Raw genomic sequence first — 18,885 nt, 5'->3', positions numbered from 1 at the left:
CCGAGCGGCCAATGCGTCACGGCGTTCCGTCCGAGCGCGTCGCTTCCGTTGTCGCGGCGCTCGTCCAATGCGGCGGCGTTCCGGCCTCGCCGCGCCAGTCCGCCGCCGACTCGCGCGGGGAGCGGGTCGCAGAGGGATCGATGGTCGAACTCGGCCACGCTCTTCCGAGCCGACTCGCGCTTCGAGCTCTCGCCGCGAGGTGGCGACGGTCGCGCGCGCGGCTCGCGCACGGCTTTCCCCCAGCGCTCTCGCTTCAGTGTCTCGCGTCCGTTTACGGCGAGCGTAGTCGGTTGTGGGTTCGTCGTGCCGTTCGTTCCGTTAGGTCCAAGATGGCCTGCGCGCGGCTCATCGGCGAGTGAGCGCCCCGGGTGCGGCCCGAGTGCGAGAGGAAGCCGGCTCCCCGAGGCCCGTTGCGACGCGGGAAAAATGTGACGGTCCTGCCGACCCCGGAAAGACCGGTGAGTGGAAGCTCCCTGACTCCCCACGGGTCGGCGCCGAGCGCGCAGTGGCGTCGCCGGGGGGCACCCGACTCCTCGCGACCTTCTCGGTACCTCCGGGCTGCCCCCCGACGTGGCCCCGTTTCCCGAGTCCCTCGAGACCCTCGATCGCTCCGCGTCTCACTTATATTTATCCCCTTAAAACCTATTTTCTTCCCCGCAACCCCTACTCCTTCGGATCGCCGCAAAGAAACGACTCGCTGGGGAGTTGTAGAGAATTTCGAAGCCGCTTAGCCCCGCGCGAATCGTTTCCTACGCAGCACCCTGGCATTCCGCGAGCCTTGGCGAGACTCCGACTATCGCGGACGCGCGCCTCTCAGGCCCACCGGCCTGCACCACTGCGGTTTTATTCCGCCAACACTCGAATAGGCGTAGGCTCCGCTTGAGTAGGGCGCTCTCTCTGATCGCAGCGCTCTCTCTTGGCGCTTTATTTCCTCGGATTTTTGCCGTAACTTAAGATCGCAACGACGGCACCGACGCTCTTGTTGACAGTCGACCGACTGTAATTAACGAGTGAATAGGCTCCTTCGGCTGGAAAATACGACGGCAGGGAATTGTTTATAATTTGAAGTTGGTCTCTGCTTTCTCGTCCACCGCGGAAATAGCCGATTATTTATTTCGACGGTGCTTTAATACTTATCTTTCCTCCTCGCGAGTCGACGTCGCACGGCCGAGTGGCGTCGTTTCTTTCCTCGTGTTTCTCCTCGGCCGGTCTTTTGCGCTTTTATTCTTTCGATGCTTCGGGGATCTCTCACGTAGTTATTAATAAAACGGGGATTTTTTGCGCGGACGAGCCGGCGTATGTGCATTCGATGACGTCGGACCTTAGGGGTAGCCTTGAAATATTTATCTTTCGATAAGCAAGCTCTGAGATAGACGGACTCGAAAGCACGCAAGACGCTTACAGTTTGGCAAGAGCTTGATATCGCATGCCGGGTGGATTTAATTTCTTCCCGTAATGTTAATTACTCTTTAAGAAATTGTATACTTAATTTAGGCGACTTTTGTTTATGGTGATCTTCAGTTTTCGCTTTGTTTCACAGGGAATGGTCATTTACGCATTATTAGCAATAAGGTCACGGCGATGACGATTGCTCGATGACAGTGATTTCGACTTCTGCTCGTGAGTCATGGTCACCGAGGAATGCTTCGAGGTTCTTCTCGTGTACAACGCATTTTTTTTTTTGTTTCCTTTTGTATGGTGTGAGGTACGCGTTACGGTTAGGTATATATCAATGTCCATAAAGCTGGCAAGTCAGTAAAATTGATTGCTAATTTGCTGCTATTTTATTGCGCGAGAAAGAAATTTTATCACTTATACATTTTCGAAAAACAGTGGCGATGGCTGCTTTATATTAAGCTAGCATTGCCACTTTATAAAAAGAATAATATAGCAAATGTTCACAGTTGACGTATACGCCAGAATTTACTGCTAATTAATTGCTTGCAGATAAACCAGACTTCGATTCTTTTATCCACCCCTAAAGGGGGATGTCACCACCCCTAGGACCGGTAGCAGCATGAAAATATGCAAACGGGGGGAAACGACTGATTTCTTCGCAGAAGATTTTATTGCTAATTAATTGCTTCTAAGACATCGCCGCAGCATGAACACCCCACAGAATGGCCAGACAAAATTGTGAAAATAGAAGGATTCCTCCATGTGGGTACTAATTGCTAATTAAATGCTCCTAGATGAACCAAGATTGGATTTTGTTTCTTCATCTCTCAGCTGATTATTCTATCCCTCGCGTTTAGCACAGTTATGCTGAATAAAAACTGTATCAACCGATTCATTTCTCCACAAGAGAAGTAACTGATAATTAGTTGCTATCTAGAAATCAGTCTTTTCCCACTGTTTTCATGTTGTCATTTTGCTACCGTCTCTAGGGGTGGTGACATACCCCTTTCGGAGTGAATAAAAGAGTCGAAGTTTGGTTTTTCTACGAGCTATTAATTAGCAATAAATTCTGGCGTATACGTCAACTATGAACATTTGCTTTATTATTGTTTTTATAACGTGGCAATGCTCATTTACTATAAAGTTTTCCGTTTTCATGTTGTCATGCTGTTACCGGCTCTGGGGGTGGTGACATACCCTTTAGGAATGAATAAAAGAGTCAAAGTTTGGTTTTTCTGCGAGAAATTAATTAGCTATAAATTCTGGCGTATACGTCAACTATGAACATTTGCTTTATTATTGTTTTTATAACGTGGCAATGTTCATTTACTATACAGTTTTCCGTTTTCATGTTGTCATGCTGTTACCGACTCTAGGGGTGGTGACATACCCTTTTAAGGGTGAATAAAAGAGTCGAAGTTTGGTTTTTCTGCGAGTAATTAATTAGCAATAAATTCTGGCGTATACGTCAACTATGTACGTTTGTTTTATTATTGTTTTTATAAAGTGGCAATTTTAGCTTAGTATAAAGTTTTGCGTTTTCATGTTGTCATGCTGCTACCGACTCTAGGGGTGGTGACATACCCCTTTAGGGATGAATAAACGAGTCAGTTTGGATTTTCTGCGAGCAATTAATTAGCAATAAATTCTGGCGTATACGTCAACTATGTACGTTCGCTTTATTATTGTTTTTATAAAGTGGCAATGTTAGCTTAGTATAAAGTTTTGCGTTTTCATGTTGCTGTGCTGCTACCGGCTCTGGGGGTGGTGACATACCCTTTAGGAATGAAAAAAGCATCAGTTTGGTTTTTCTGCGAGCAATTAATTAGCGATAAATTCTGGCGTATACGTAAACTATGAACGTTCGCTTTATTATTGTTTTTATAAAGTGGCAATGTTAGCTTAGTATAAAGTTTTGCGTTTTCATGTTGCTATGCTGCTACCGACTCTAGAGGTGGTGACATACCCCTTTAGGGATGAATAAAAGCATCAGTTTGGTTTTTCTGCGAGCAATTAATTAGCAATAAATTCTGGCGTATACGTCAACTATGCACGTTTGCTTTATTATTGTTTTTATAAAGTGGCAATGCTAGCTTAATATAAAGCTGGCATCGCCACCGTTCTTCGAAAATGTATAAGGGCAAAACATTGTTTTTTTTTGCGCAGTAAAATAGCAATAAATTAGCAATAAATTTTATTGAATTGTGCTAAAGTGGCAATGCCAGCTTTACGGATATGGTATATTAATCGCAATGAGGCCGTAGCGATGGTAAATGAATGGTGACAAATGTTTTGTTTGTCGTTCATGATGTGGGATTGACGGCGATCACCCCCAAGGTCCTTGTTCACAATAGCTTTACTTTCTGTTTAATTTCATAATGGACAATAATAGATGTAATGGATAGATGATTTAATTATAACGAGGTCGGAACGAACTATGGTGATGCTCAATTCTGATTATTATCTATAATTTACAACTACTGTGGACTACTTCAGGGCTCTTTTTGTTTACAACATTAGTATCTTTCGTTTCCAAACATTTCATAGCGAAAGATGATACATTACGTGGACAAGTGAATTAATTGCGATTGTAACAAGGAACGAACGATAAGAGCTTTTATTTGTGCCCTTAATTATGAAAGTGGTCTAAGTCAAAATTAAAAAAAAATGAGTTTATCAGTTATTTCACGCCATATTATTTCAAACGAAATTAATTCAATGTGATTTTGCAACAAAAAATATATGACTTAGACCACTTTCATAATTATGGGCACATTTTAGCTCATTATTCGTAATTGTCTAAGAATATTCTAGGATCTTGTTTATTTACAGTAGAAGTACCTTTCGTCCTAAATGAATTTCTTGCGGTGAAAAATAATACATGCCAAGGATAGGTGTATTAATCGTAACGAGGTCGTAACGGTGTTACGTGAAGTAGGACGAGTGTTTCGAGTTTTACTCGCAATTCGTCATTAACGAAGCTCGCTTCGTAATTCTTTTTGTATAGGCGATTCCAACTTTCATTTCATTTTCTAACTAAAAGTAGCACGTTATGGGTCGGTGAATTAATTGTAACGAGGTCAAGGTAATTTCGATCGAACGATGACGAACATTTTGATTTCTATTCATGACTTGCGATTACCGAAGACCACTTCAAGGTCCTTTTTGTTTATAGTCGGGGTACCTTCCGTTCCATATCACGCTTAAAAATGGTACGCGTAATGGGCAGGTGCCGTAATCGTACTCAGCTCGTAACAGTTGTCAATAGAGCGATGACAACAAATTTCGATTTACCCCGATGATTTGTGCCCATAATTATGAAAGTGGTCTAAGTCATATATTTCTTGTTTCGAGATATTTAATGCATTGCATTTGAATAAATTAAAAGATATTTTTATATCATGCAACATTTTAATTTAGAATTTTATTACTCTTGATTAATGGAAATTTATTATGAATATGAAATTTTATGTGAATTTCATACCAAAATGTCGTTTTTAAAGTGCGAATTGACTTGGACCCATTTTAAAAATTAACTGAATGTCCTCTGAATGACGTAAAGCAATAAAAAACTACGAGTTATATTAGAAACAATAATTTTAATGAAATAATTCATGAACCTTTATTAATTATTTTTAAAAAGTAATCCACTTTTATCATTATGTGTTTTTAAGATTTTTAAAATGTTCCTGAAAAACTGGAGGGATGTATGGTAATAAACACATAATATGTTTGTTTTTCTTCCGTTACTGGTCTAGTGGTGGTGCATAGTGGAAGTAATTTAATATTTCCGTATATTTTTGGTCTTCCTCTTTTAGGTGAAAGATTCAAAATGTGGAATTTAGAATCATCTAAAGAAGTATTACGTCGTCGTATAATATCTGCAAATCACATCATATCTGAATAATAATTAACGTATTCACATAATATGTACGTTGTCATTAACGTAAGTTAAGTAACTGAACCGCTATCTGTTGACATAGTGGTAAAATATATAAATTATTTTTCTGCCAATAATTAGTTCGGAAGAGCCCAACTGCATTAATGCACTTTCAAAATAGAACTAAATGAATTCCATATATTGTTAGGTAGACCGGAAAGTATTGTCGTTTCTGTTATTGTTTGATTGTCATTTGTTGGCTTATAGTTCAAAAACGCGCCAAGGAGGGCCACGTGCTATTTTAAGGTTATGTTTATATAATTTCTTTAAATTTTTGTCTTAGACCACTTTCATAATTAACACTAAATGAATTCCATATAATATTGAAATTACAATCATTATCTAATGATTCATTTTTGACAATATCGAAAAAATTACATTGAATTAATTTAGTTTAAAATAGTATGGGGTGAAATAACTGATAAACTCATTTTTTTTAAATTTTGACTTAGACCACTTTCATAATTATGGGCTCATTTGTGATTACCTACATCTCCTTAAGCTTCTTTTTGTTTACAATCGCGAGCTACCGGCATGGAGAGGAAGCTCTCGAAGTAACGTCATTAAGGTGAAGTGAAACCCCCCTTCAAATCAATCGATTCGAATGCAACACTTTTATTTAAGGGTATTAGTTCAAACTGTCCGGAACTTTGACACATCACCCCTGATCATCTAAAAATTGTCCTGACACATTCAAAATTAGAATTTTTTTACAACATTTTTTAACTCAGCCCAGACCAGAACCAAAATGGCGTCGAGTTCTCATATTTCGATCAATATAGAATTATCTAATGCTCTGATATAAGACTCGAAAGGGTCAGGACAATTTTACGACAATTTAGAACACTCTGGTAGTCGATAAATTCGCATTTGAACGGGATAAAGGCAAAAAAAGTGTTGTGTGCGGTTCTATGCCAAAACGATGGTAATACGAGGTCTCGGAGTGAAAATTTAATTTACCTGGAAATCACAGATGGCGCAGGGTGTCCCTTTGCAGTCAATTAGGGCCCCAGAAAGCATGAATTCAGAGGATTTCTGGAGTTTTACTTCGATTTCTTGATATTTATTGTTGGAAAATGACAGGTGGAGTATGCCATTTGGTACAATGTGATGAATATGAACATTATTGCATAAGTTCTGAATGTGCGCTGGACGTACCGAGGTGCATACGTCACTCTCTGGTGCATTAACTGCTGCGAGGTCGAACGACGATGACGATTGACTGATGACGAAGCCTCTCGTTCTTCTCGCCGATTGACGACGACCGTTTCGTTTTATCAGTTTACACGTGGATGGTCGACTGAAACAATAGAAAATAACCCGAGGTAACGTTTAATTAATTCATTCACTTATCGAAACTATGTAGGGTAAATATTCCGAGAAGCCAAATACTCCGATTTTATCCTACACGGCAGGAAAGTTAAGAAGCTGTCGGAAAGACTTTTCGATGTCGTCTGCAAAAGTTCGCGGCATTTAAAACGTTCCATCCTGGAGATTTTTCCCGACGAGGATGAACGCTTGTTTATACAAATAATCTTATCGAACCAGTACTCCGGGTAAAAACGATCCAATTACCATCATCGTTCGACGTTCCACTTTTGACGTATTTCGCGCTCCGTAATTAAGAACGAAGTTTTTGGCCGCGGCCTAACTGCGACCTTGGTCGTTCCGAAATCTTAATCGGGCTTTCGCGATGACCCGTGGTCCTTGTGGCGGTAGGTCAAGGATTGCGCGGCGGGGCCGACGGAATCGCGCGTCCCGCCATTGGTCGACGGCCGCGGAAAAGCCGCCAGTCCAGGGTTGGCATAAATCCGTTTTTTTTTACAAAAAGTTCAATGGTTTTAACCGGTTTAAACCATATTTCTTGGTTTTTGCCGCATAATCGAACCAGTACTCCGGGTACAAACGATCCAATTACCACCATCGTTCGACGTTCCACTTTTGACGTATTTCGCGCTCCATAATTAAGAACGACGTTTTTCGCCGTGGCCTAACCCTGACATTGGTCGTTCCGAAATTTTAATCGCACTTTCACGATGACCCGTGGTCCTTGTGGCGGTAGGTCAAGGATTGCGCGGCGGGGCCGACGGAATCGCGCGTCCCGCCATTGGTCGACGGCCGCGGAAAAGCCGCGAGTTCAGGGTTGGCATAAATCTGTTTTTTTTTTTTTACAAAAAGGTCAATGGTTTTAACCGGTTTAAACCATATTTCCTGGTTTTTACCGCCTAACCGTTGCCTAAAAACAGTGGATAAAACCTGGTTTAACCTTTTCGCTTAGTCGACATGACAGTATTCTCCGATTAACACCTTTCGGTTGCTTAATTCCGAATTACGGTAGATCACGTGAAATATGAAAATAATTTCGATCAATAAATCAAAATATATGTTTTATTTCCTAAAATAGCATCTAAAGTAAGTGGAACGATTTAACCGAAACACTTTAATTATTTTAGGCAATCGAGTTTGGCCGAGTGAACTAAAATTCGGTTCGCATCTGGTTTTCTGAAATCAATCAGACGATCTTGTTCGACGAACCAAATTTTTGTCCCGCATGCGTAATAGAATTTGCACGAGGGAAATATCTCGTGAACGAAGTTTTAACGTTTTCGCTACGGCGGATCGGCTCGTAGAAGCGCTGCCTCGGTACGGGGCAATCCCAACGAAGACGCCCTTAAGGCGATGTGAAAGTGGCGTCGAAGAGGTTTTGTTTATAAAACTTTTCTTCCAACTCGGTTTACCGAATAGTTTGAGACGATTCAACGTGAATAGGGAGACTATAAGGAAGGTCCTGAAACTCAAGAAATTTCAATTTTTTGTCAAATTTGTTTATAGGTATTTCAAAATTAGTTAGTAAAGAATGAAATCTCGTGAGTTTTTATATTGACAGCTGTATCGAATTATATTGGATATTGTACCAAATGGCATACTTCACCTGTCGTTTTCGTACAATAAATATCAAGAAATCGAAGTAAAACTCCAGAAATCCTCTGGATTCATGCTTCCTGGGGCCCTAATTGACTGCAGAGGGACCCCCTGCGCCATCTGTGATTTCCAGGTCAATTAAATTTTCACTGCGAGACCTCGTATTACCATCGTTTTGGCATAGAAGCGCATACAACATTTTTTTGCCTTTATCGCGTCCAAATGCGAGTTTATCGATTACCCGAGTGTTCTAAATCGTTCTGAAATTGTCCTGACCCTTTCGATTCTCACATCACGGCCTTCGATAATTGTGCATTGCTCGAAATATGAGAGCTCGACGCCATTTTGGATCTGGCCTGGACTGAGTTAAAAAATTTTGTTGAAAAATCCAAATTTTGAATGTGTCAGGACAATTCTTAGATGATCAGGAGTGACGTGTCAAAGTTTCGGACAGTTTGTTCTAATACCCTTAAAAAAAAGTATTGTATTCGGATCGACTGATTTGAAGGGGGTTTCACATCACCTTAATATCAAATATCTCCCTGGATTTATTATTTTATATTTAGAAATAGAAGGGCATGATGTACTTTGTGCTCACGTAGAAAACTGGAGACGTATTATACGTTGTAATATACACGTAGGAAACCACGTATACTACATGACGTATTGTACTTACCCAACCCTGTTCCTGACGGTAACTTAACGCGTTTAGAACTAGATCCAACGCCTGCACGAACGCACGCGCTTTCCCGAACCGGTCGAATGCACCTAACGCGTGCGGCGGGAAATTTAAATGAAAAGCCCGGGCTATTTCACTTCGCTTTGCGATCGAAGAATTTCCCTAAATCGAATTCCCTGCCAGAACGATGGGAGAGAAGGAGAGATAGCGGGAGGATGAAGCACGGACGATAGAAAGAGAGGGGAAAAAAAGGAACAGGGAAAATAGTAAAACGAGACGCGACCGGCGACTGCGATGGCGAATCGACCCGGCGAAACGAACAGAGGTTGCGCGCGCTCCATCTCTCTACCTCGTGGAGGACACACAGCAAACAGATACACACTTTTGTTTGTCAATTAAGGTGAAGTGAAACACGTCGAGGAACTTGATCAATGTCGATAAAGAAGATTTTTCTAAATGCCTACGTTGCCGACGTTCGTTTTTATATTGACAGCTGTATCGAATTACATTGAATATTGTACTAAATGGCATACCACATCTGTCGTTTGCGTACAATAATTATAAAGAAAACGAAACAAAACTCCAGAAATCCTCTGGATTCAAGCTTTCCGGGGCCCTAATTGACTGCAGCGGGACACCCTGCGCCATCTGTGATTTCCAGGTCAATTAAATTGTCACTCCGAGACTTCGGATTCCCATTGTTTTAGCATAGAAGCGCATACAACACTTTTTTTTGCCCTTATCCCGTTCAAATGCGAGTTTATCGATTACCAGAGTGTTCTAAATTGTCGTAAAATTGTCCTGACCCTTTTGTTTCTTATATCAGAGCGTTCGATAATTGTATATTGATCGAAATATGAGGGCTCGACGCCATTTTGGTTCTGGTCTGGGCTGAGTTAAACAATTTTTTACAATAATCCAAATTTTGAATGTGTCAGGACAAGTCTTAGATGATCAGGAGTGATGCGTCAAAGTTTCGGACAGTTTGGTCTAATACCCTTAAAAAAAAGTGTTGTATTCGAATCGACTGATTTGAAGGGTGTTTCATTTCACCTTAACTTCTCGATGCGATGGGACAATAAAACCAGGTCTATATTCTTCGTAAGATCATAAGGAAGACATCCGAAAAAATCCGATCAATAAGGCTCAGTAGATTTCTAGTTCATCACATACAAGCTTTCGTCCTTCAATATACAATTGTATAGAATTGATCTGCAATTGTTTGCGTAGAAAGAAAAAGAATGGTCGGAGAAACCACTATTGAGATAACCATGGAGATTAGAGACCAGGAGGACGAATACAATGTTATAGAAGTTGCCGCATAATCGGGGAAAGATCTTCCTTTGTTAGGCGGCGCCACATTCGCTCGAGGACCCCTACTTGAATAAAGCGCGGGCATGGATCTATAGATATACGATTGCAATACAATTATATTATGCGAATAAACTAAGATAAAATATTTAAGATGAAGTGAAACCCCCTTCATATCAGTCGATTCGAATACAACACTTTTTTTTTTAAGGGTATTGGACCAAACCGTCCGCAACTTTGACACATGACTCGTGATTATCAAAAAATTGTCCTGACACATTCAGAATTTGGATTTTTTGAAAAAATTGGTTTAACTTAGCCCAGATCAGAACCAATATGGCGTCGAGCTCTCATATTTCGATCAATATACAATTATCGAAGGCCTCGATATGAGAAACGAAAGGGTTAGGACAATTTTTCGACAATTTAGAACACCCTGGTAATTGATAAACTCGCATTTGATCGGGATAAAGGCGAAAAAAGTGTTTTATGCGCTTCTATGCTAAAACGAGGGGAATACGCGGTCTTTTCACTCGTGTTTATATGGAAGCGATTTTCGATCGAGCACCTCCTTCCTATTTAAAAGGGCATTGAAATTATGTTGTTGCACTTTTTTATATGAAAATGACCACTTATCGAAAATCGCTCCCATATAAACACAGGTCAACATTTCATCTTCGATATGAGCACTCGTTAAGCTCGATCGGTTTAGAAATACGTTCGGAATCGTTGTTCCCGTGAGGCTCTGCAAAATTGCTGGAGTGGTGAGCGCCCTTAACGGCGTTCACCACCAAAGTGGGGACGATGACTTCCACCGCTAGATGGCGTTAGCATCGAATTCGGTGGGAGGTAACCAAAACGTACTTTCTCGCTCGGATGAGGGAGACGCGACGCACAATGGGCGGTGTTTAGCAACGGGCGAAAAATGTGTGCGTGTTTTGCACGTATAGGACTCACACAACGGCTAGACGCCTCTGGACTAGGCGCCGAAACGTGTGTGACCCTCGGCCGCACGCACACGCAAGTTGGACGCTCCGCCTAGAGTCGGCAACGGTTGCTAAGGAATGCCCAAATTCCTCGCGAGAAACTTGAAAATCCTGAAAAAGGTGCTCCACGGGGACAACGATTTTGAGCGTATTTCTCAACCGATTGAGCTCAACGAGTGCTCGTTTTAAAGATAAAATGTTGACGTGTGTTTATATGGGAGCGATTTTCGATCGAGCACCTCCTTCCTAGGTAAAAGGGCATTGAAATTATGTCGTTGCACTTTTTTATATGAAAATGACCACTTATCGAAAATCGCTCCCATATAAACACGGGTCAACGTTTCATCTTCGATATGAGCACTCGTTAAGCTCGATCGGTTTAGAAATACGTTCGGAATCGTTGTCCCCGTGAGGCCCGGCAAAATCGCTAGAGTGGTGAGCGCCCTTAATGGCCAGTTCATTTATAGTATGTATATCGGTTGATGTTGGCATTGCGAGCGTTGCGCGATCCTCCTTGGTCCTTTACGATAGTACAAGAGGGTACGGAGCCCTCGAGGGGGGCGCGACGATTCGCGTTCGTGCGCAAACGCTTCTGCGCATTCTCATAGTTCCGCTCGAAGTCGACAGAGCACGCGCGTCGTCCTAACCTATACGCACCGCGATCGCTTCAAGATGGACGCGCTCGCGCTCGGCCGCGATTTTTCTCTCCCCGAAGAATTCCTCGAAGGTCAGGAGCTCAGTAGAGTTTCCTTCTTTTCGGAGAAGGGACCTTCTCGGGGAAGGGCCTCGTTGCGCTCCCCCAAGGGAGTCCTGCGCGATAAAAATGACCGCTGCGGGTCGAGCGTTCCGGATACCATTTTTGTTTGTTTGTTGTTTGGATTTCGGACCTCTTTACTAAGAGCCAAGAGTACCATTGTTTTTTCGTCAATGCTACGGCGATGCCCCTCCTTGGTGGTCACCCATCCAAAGAGCGTCCGCGCTCGACGTCGCTTAACTTCGGTGATATCTTACGAAAACCGGGTGTCGACACGGCTCGAGCGTTGATCGGACACTATTTACCGTCATACTTTTTCACCTGGATCGGAAGCTGCTGCGGACAAGGGACTGGAAATAATCTGCATATACCGGAAGACCGACAGGATCGTCCGTCGATCGATAGAAACGTATCTTGTCGATCGACGGTCGATGGAAAAAAGGAATTTTTCGCCAATGCTACGGCGATGCCCCTCCTTGAGGGCCACCCATCCAAAAAGCGTCCGCGCCCGACGTCGCTTAACTTCGGTGATATCTAATGAAAACCGGGTATCGACACGGCTTCAGCGTTGATCGTACACCGTTTACCGTCATACTTTTTCACCTGGATCGCAAGCTGCTGCGGACAAGGGGCTGGAAATAATCTGCAAATACCGCAAGACCGACAGGATCGTCCGTCGATCGATAGAACCGTATCTTGTCGATCGACGGTCGATGGAAAAAAGGAAGGGGGAACGGAAGGTTGCCCCGTACTCCCACTTACCGATTGCGCCGCCATTGCCCGATACGCGTCCTTCCGGCGGCGGAGGGGAAGGCCCTCGTCGAATCGAAGTATACTTTGAAATTGAAGGCTCCCGGGCCGACGCGGCGCTTTAAAGTTGTTCAGGGGCCGCTTTGAAGTTGCTTAGCGAAGGGGGCGCCGCTTTGCCGGCTGCGAAAATTGCCGAGGACGGAGGTGCGCGGAGGAGGACTGAGAAGTTGCTCCGGGATGGATGGAAGTTCGGGCGCCGCGGTTGCCGAGGCAACCGGCATTGATTCCTCCCCTCACGCCCCCTCCGCCCGGCGGCCCGTTCTTCTCTCTCTCTCTATCTCTCTCTCTCTCTCTCTCCCCCGTTCTCTTGCTCTCAACTATGAGAAAGGACGACGCATACGCTCGTACGGGAGCGCGAGAGAGATGGAACGGGGGGCCGTTACCCCTCCCCCCCCCCTGCGCACTTTTACGTACGGCGCCCCGACTCGTATCGATCGCGATAACAGAGAATTCCGCGGATTTAAGTGAAAATTAAATATTCCCTTTTGCTTCCGTTCCTCTCCCCCCTTTTTTGTCTCGGAAAGAAATTTCGACCGGGAACCGTCCTACCGAATTTTCGTTCGTTATTAAGGTGAAGTGAAACACGTCGAGCAACATGATCGACGTCGATAAAGAAGATTTTTTCTAAATGCCTACGTTGCCGACGTTCGTTTTTATATTGACAGCTGCGTCGAATTATATTGAATATTGTACCAAATGGCATACTCCACCTGTCGTTTACGTACACTAAATGTCAAGAAATCGAAGTAAAACTTCAGAAATCCTCTTGATTCGTGCTTTCTGGGGCCCTAATTGACTGCAGAGGGACACCTTGCGCCATCTGTGATTTCCAGGTCAATTAAATTTTCACTCCGAGGCTTCATATTCCCATCGTTTAGGCATAGAAGCGCATGCAACACTTTTTTGCCTTTATCCCGTTCAAATGCTTGTTTATCGATTACCAGAGTGTTCTAAATTGTCGTAAAATTGTCCTGACCCTTTCGTTTCTCATATCAGAGCCTTGGATAATTGTATATTGATCGAAGTATGAGAGCTCGACGCCATTTTGGTTCTGATCTGGGCTAAGTTAAAAAATTCGTTCCAAAAATCCAAATTTTGAATGTGTCAGGACTTAGATGATCGGTAGTTATGTCTCAAAGTTTGGTCGAATACCCTTAAAAAAAAGTGTTGTATTCGAATCGACTGATTTTAAGAGGGTTTCACTTCACCTTAAAAATCCTTTAGCCTGTGGGTGTATAAAATCAGGGAGAATCGTCTACGCGTAGACCGTTTTACAACGATTTTTCATCGACGGAAATCATCCCGACGTTTAGTTGCGTCGGCCGCCGGTAGGGGCGCAACGGTCTCGGTGAAACAGGTCGGCGGGCGACCCCGCGCGACGCGGGCCATGTGGCGGGGGTTGCGGGTAGAGTTCGAAAATTCTCGGTAACGTTAAATTGGAGAAGGTAACTGGTGAAACATACCGTAAGTTACCGGGAACATTGAGAATTTAAGAGATCGTTAATTTTGTTATTTATACTTTAGGTTTCTTCGTTTAAATAACTTTTTTTTTTCAATCAACTTCAAAGTTCAAGCTAAAGACTAATAATTACTATTAGAAAATATTGATTATAGGGTCGTATTTACCTCCAGCTAAAAATATTCACGTATGTACAACTTCACGGAAAATTCCATGCGATTTGTTTCAAACGAACTGATATTTCATTCTGCGACGAAGCGAATGGGAGGTTTTCATTGGCTACGGAGAACGTACAACGGAAATTCCTCTCTACGATGTTTCTCTATAGCTAATCGAAACCTCTCGTTCGCTCTGTTGAAAAATTCAAATTCTCATAATTTCTCGATAAAAAGGGCTTTGGAGAAATGACCGATAAGTTACCGGGAATTTCTCTTCGTTTCTGACGTAACTTACTGGATTTAGAACTCTAGCTGCGGGCCTAAGCGCGGGTCACGTGGGGTCGAGAGAGAGGTTAGGTCGCGAGATGCGGCGAGGACGCCGCCTCGACCTTTCGGGTCTCCGGACGTAGTATCTCCCCCGAGAGGGTGGAAAAGAACGAGGGAGAGGACGGCTCTCGCCCACATGGGTCCGTCTCAAATATGTACGCCGTGGCCGCAACGATTGCAACAATAACGGCTGCCAGGCAACGGACCGTGGAGAGAGAAAGACAGAGGGCGCACTCGGCGACTCTCTCGCTTCTCCTCCTTCCTTGCGTAATTCTCCTTCTCCCCCTTTCCGGCGCCGTCCGACTTTACCCGAATCCATTCAACTCCCATCTTGTTTCCCTCCGTCGTTATTCTCCGTCTCTTTTTCTCCTTTTTCGTTTCTTTCTTTTTTTACTTTACTTTACTCTCTATCTACCTCCTTTCCCGTCTCGTATTTCTCCGCGTCCGCATCCCTCGCTCGCTCGTCGGATCGCCGGGCGCTGCAGTCGGGAGTGCGAGAGAAGGACGCAGCATGCGGAGACGACCGGGTGCGAGCGAGACCGAGCGAGGGCCACGGGCCGAGGAGGCAGAGAGACAGATAGATCCTCGTCCGCTGCACTTCCATCTGCATTTTCCGTATCTGATATCTGCCTACACTTCGGTGCACTTCCTCCAATGGCCTACGTCGCGTATCTGCATAGGGTTTTTCGCCCATATCTCTTCTCGGCTTATCTACGTACATACTTCGTACGACACGTGTCCGCGCGGCGCGAAGTGTCGCGCGTGGGTAAGCGCGGCATCTGCATACCGGTAAATGAGATCTCGCGTTGTGAAACACTATTTCGAGCAGGGGCTGTCACGCGAGTTTACCGACATTGCAGTTTAGCGTTTTTCTCCGAAATTAGTGCACGGAGTAATTTCATATTTTGATACGCGCGTAGGTGCAGAAGGGAGGACCATCTTCTGATCATGGAAAATGTCATTGAATGAACGAATTGATGAATTGAAGGACACGCCACTTCGTAGCGAGAAGCTCGTTGCGTCTTCGTTCATCGGAGCGTCCACGAGGGGGGAAAAGTTTACGATAAAAATTCCCGTAATCGTATTACGGGCTTGAATTATGGTTTTAATATGGGGACCGCCCTGTACTTCAGGATTTACCGTAGTTTGGAGAAGCGTCGTCACGAGTGCACCGTACACTAGGAATATAGTTCGCCTTTGAACGTCGGATTAAAAGTGTAACTCACGGGGCAACATGAAGAGTTGGGCATCTCTACCGTAAATCCTGTTATGTGAACATTTTTGGGGCTAAAGGGCGAGAGAAGGTGTCGGGAGCTTCGAGGAAAGTTAATAAATTTGCCATAAATCAGGAATAAGGTTAAGGTGATGTGAAAGTGGCGCCAAAGAGGTCTCGTTCGTCATACTTTTGACGGAATTGAGAGTACCGAGTCGATTTACACTTTACTACGTGAATATGGAAGCTATAAAGAAAGTCCTGACCCCCATGCAATTTCAATTTAAAAAAAATTTGTTTATAGGTATTTTCAAATTTTTTTTATAAAAAATGATATTTCATGGGTTTCAGGATTTTCCTTATAGCCTCTATAGTCATGTTGGAAATTTTGAAAGGATTCGGTGCACCCAGTTTGGAAAAAAGTTTCATGAACGATTGACCCCTCGAATGTCACTTTCACATCCCCTTAAGGTGAAGTGAAACGTGTCGGTAAAAAACACTTTTCTAAATACCTACGTTGCCGCCGTTCGTTTTTATATTGACAGCTGTGTCGAATTCTATTGGGTATTGTACAAAATGGCATATTCCACGTGTTATTTCATACAATTATTATAAAGAAATCGAAGTAAAACTCTAGAAATCCCCTGGATTCGTGGTTTCTGAGACCCTAATTGACTGCCGAAGGACCCCCTGCGCCATCTGTGATTTTCATCTTAACTAAATTTTCATTCCAAGACCTCTCGTATTATCATCGCTTTAGCATAGTAGCGCATAAGACACTTTTTTGCCTTTATCCCGTCCAAATGCGAGTTTCTCAATTGCCAGAGTGTTCTAAATTGTAGTACAATTATCGCGACATTTTCGTTTCTCATATAAGAGCCTTCAATAATTGTATTTCGCTCGAAATATAAGAGCTTAACGCCATTTTAGTTCTGGTCTGGGCTAGGTTAACCATCTTTTTTTCTTCAAAAATCCAAATTTGAAAAGTGTCGGGACAATTCTTAGGTGATCACGAATCATGTCTCAAAGTTTCGGACAATTCGGTCCGATGTCCTTAAAAATAAGTGTTTTATTCGAATCGACTGATTTGAGAGGTGTTTCACTTCAACTTAAGGCGAGGTTATACGGGGTGCGTTTCGTGTCGACGAGTCAACGATCCTAGCCCTATATTACCTTCGACGTTTGCCGTGAAAATCGGACATAACGCGGTTTCGACACCTCGTGGCCGACAATGGCCGCCAGTTGCGAAACCGACGGCCGACCGTCAGCGGACCAATCTCACGAGGAGGATTTTGCAACCGGCTCTCGTTCTACTTGCATCCACCTTACCGCTCCGCCTAGCGATACTTTCACATCCGACAAAAAACCATACCACCCGTTGCTGGTCGCTGACTCGTAGGAAACGCTGCTCTTCCGTTAAACCCTTTCCTTAGGGACGGGGAAGAGACCACGGAGAAATTGAACACAGGAAGTATCACAAGTAGTAAAACAATATGCTTAATTATTGGTTTCCATACATATCAACATTGGACGTATAACGAATTTGAATATCTACCCAATGAAATTTGTGAACATTTTGGAAAATTACACCAATAATACGGGAAGTATCCCAAGTCCTAAAACAATATACTTAATTGTTTGTTTCCCTACGTATCAACATTGGACGTATAACGAATTCGAATATCTACCCAATGAAATTTGTGAACATTTTGGAAAATTACACCAATAACACGGGAAGTATCCCAAGTCGTAAAACAATATGCTTAATTATTCTTTTCCATACGTATAAACATTGGTCGTATAACGAATTCGAACATCTACCCAATAAAATTTGTGAACATTTTGGAAAATTACACCAATAACACAGAAAGTATCCCAAGTAGTAAAACAATATGCTTAATTGTTTGTTTCCATACGTATAAACATTGGTCGTATAACGAATTCGAATATCTACCAATATTGGTCAACATTAACGTAATTGACCAATATTGCGCCATGTTGTAGCCAAAATAGTGCTCTGCATGGGTTCGTTCAGTGTAACGAGGTCGATGTACCATTAATATTCTTGACTTTTAGTAACTTATTCGCTGTCTAATCTCCGACATCCTGGATTTTTTGTCATATTGTTTTGCCTGTTCTTTTGTGCCCCTTTCCAGGTTAAGGTGGATCGCAACAGGATCCATTTTGACTTTCAATATTTAAAATAGGAATGAATTTCAACCTTTGCAAAGTATTGGCTACATATTGGCCAACATTCACGTAATGGACTAATATTCCGCCATGTTTTGGCCGAGGTAGGATTTCTACTTGGAATAGTGAGGAGAACTATAGGCGAATAGTGCGCCCTTCGACAAGATATTCAGAATGTAACGGGAAAGACGTGAGAAGCGAATTTTCCCCTATCCACGTCCACGTCCACGTGCAACTTACTTGCGACATCTCTTGCTAAAGCAGCTCGAATTTGCGGGTACACTACTAAATAAATTTGCGCAAGTTCACTTCCTAAACCGTGTACACTGTGGCAAGAACGGTCCGAGAGGAGCTCTCTCAAGTTTTACTTGCACGTGGACGCAAGCCATTAGATGGTGCTCTGAGAATGTAACGAAAGTTTTAGATGGGGAAAGTATCATCAGTTTCGGCGTTGGGGATGTATTAGGTTGAGGGATAAATTCCAGCCGTTTTTATCGTAACATAGTGTAATTAAAATGCCGGGAATTATTCCTCGACCTAGGAGGAAGGACTATGGATCCTTTCGAATGGACGTTGAGGATATAACGAGGAGGAATATAAGCGACAAACGTCATTTCAGATTGAACATTTGAAATATAATGAGAAGGAGTGTAGGTGGTGGATGTAGTATTGATCGGACATTGGAAATATAGTAAGAAGGACTATAGGTCCTCCTAAGTGGACATTGGTGATATAACG

The 18,885-nt window shown here is 43.2% G+C and overlaps 1 protein-coding gene across 1 annotated transcript in view; it reads left to right on the top strand.

Annotated features, from left to right (window-relative positions):
* Positions 1 to 229: 229 nt before the first annotated feature.
* LOC105700216 overlaps positions 230 to 18,885 on the top strand; it is a 50,945-nt gene continuing 32,289 nt past the window's right edge. The window contains exon 1 of the mRNA XM_012425878.1: positions 230 to 458. The gene's annotated coding sequence lies outside the window, so the exon portion shown is untranslated. The remainder of the gene's footprint in view (positions 459 to 18,885) is intronic.

Source organism: Orussus abietinus, unplaced genomic scaffold (assembly GCF_000612105.2).
Source record: "Orussus abietinus isolate OABI.00-Male unplaced genomic scaffold, Oabi_2.0 scaffold326, whole genome shotgun sequence".
Lineage (NCBI taxonomy): Eukaryota > Metazoa > Arthropoda > Insecta > Hymenoptera > Orussidae > Orussus > Orussus abietinus.
The sequence above is the reverse complement of the archived record's forward strand: the minus strand, read 5'-3'. Positions and strand labels throughout refer to the sequence as shown.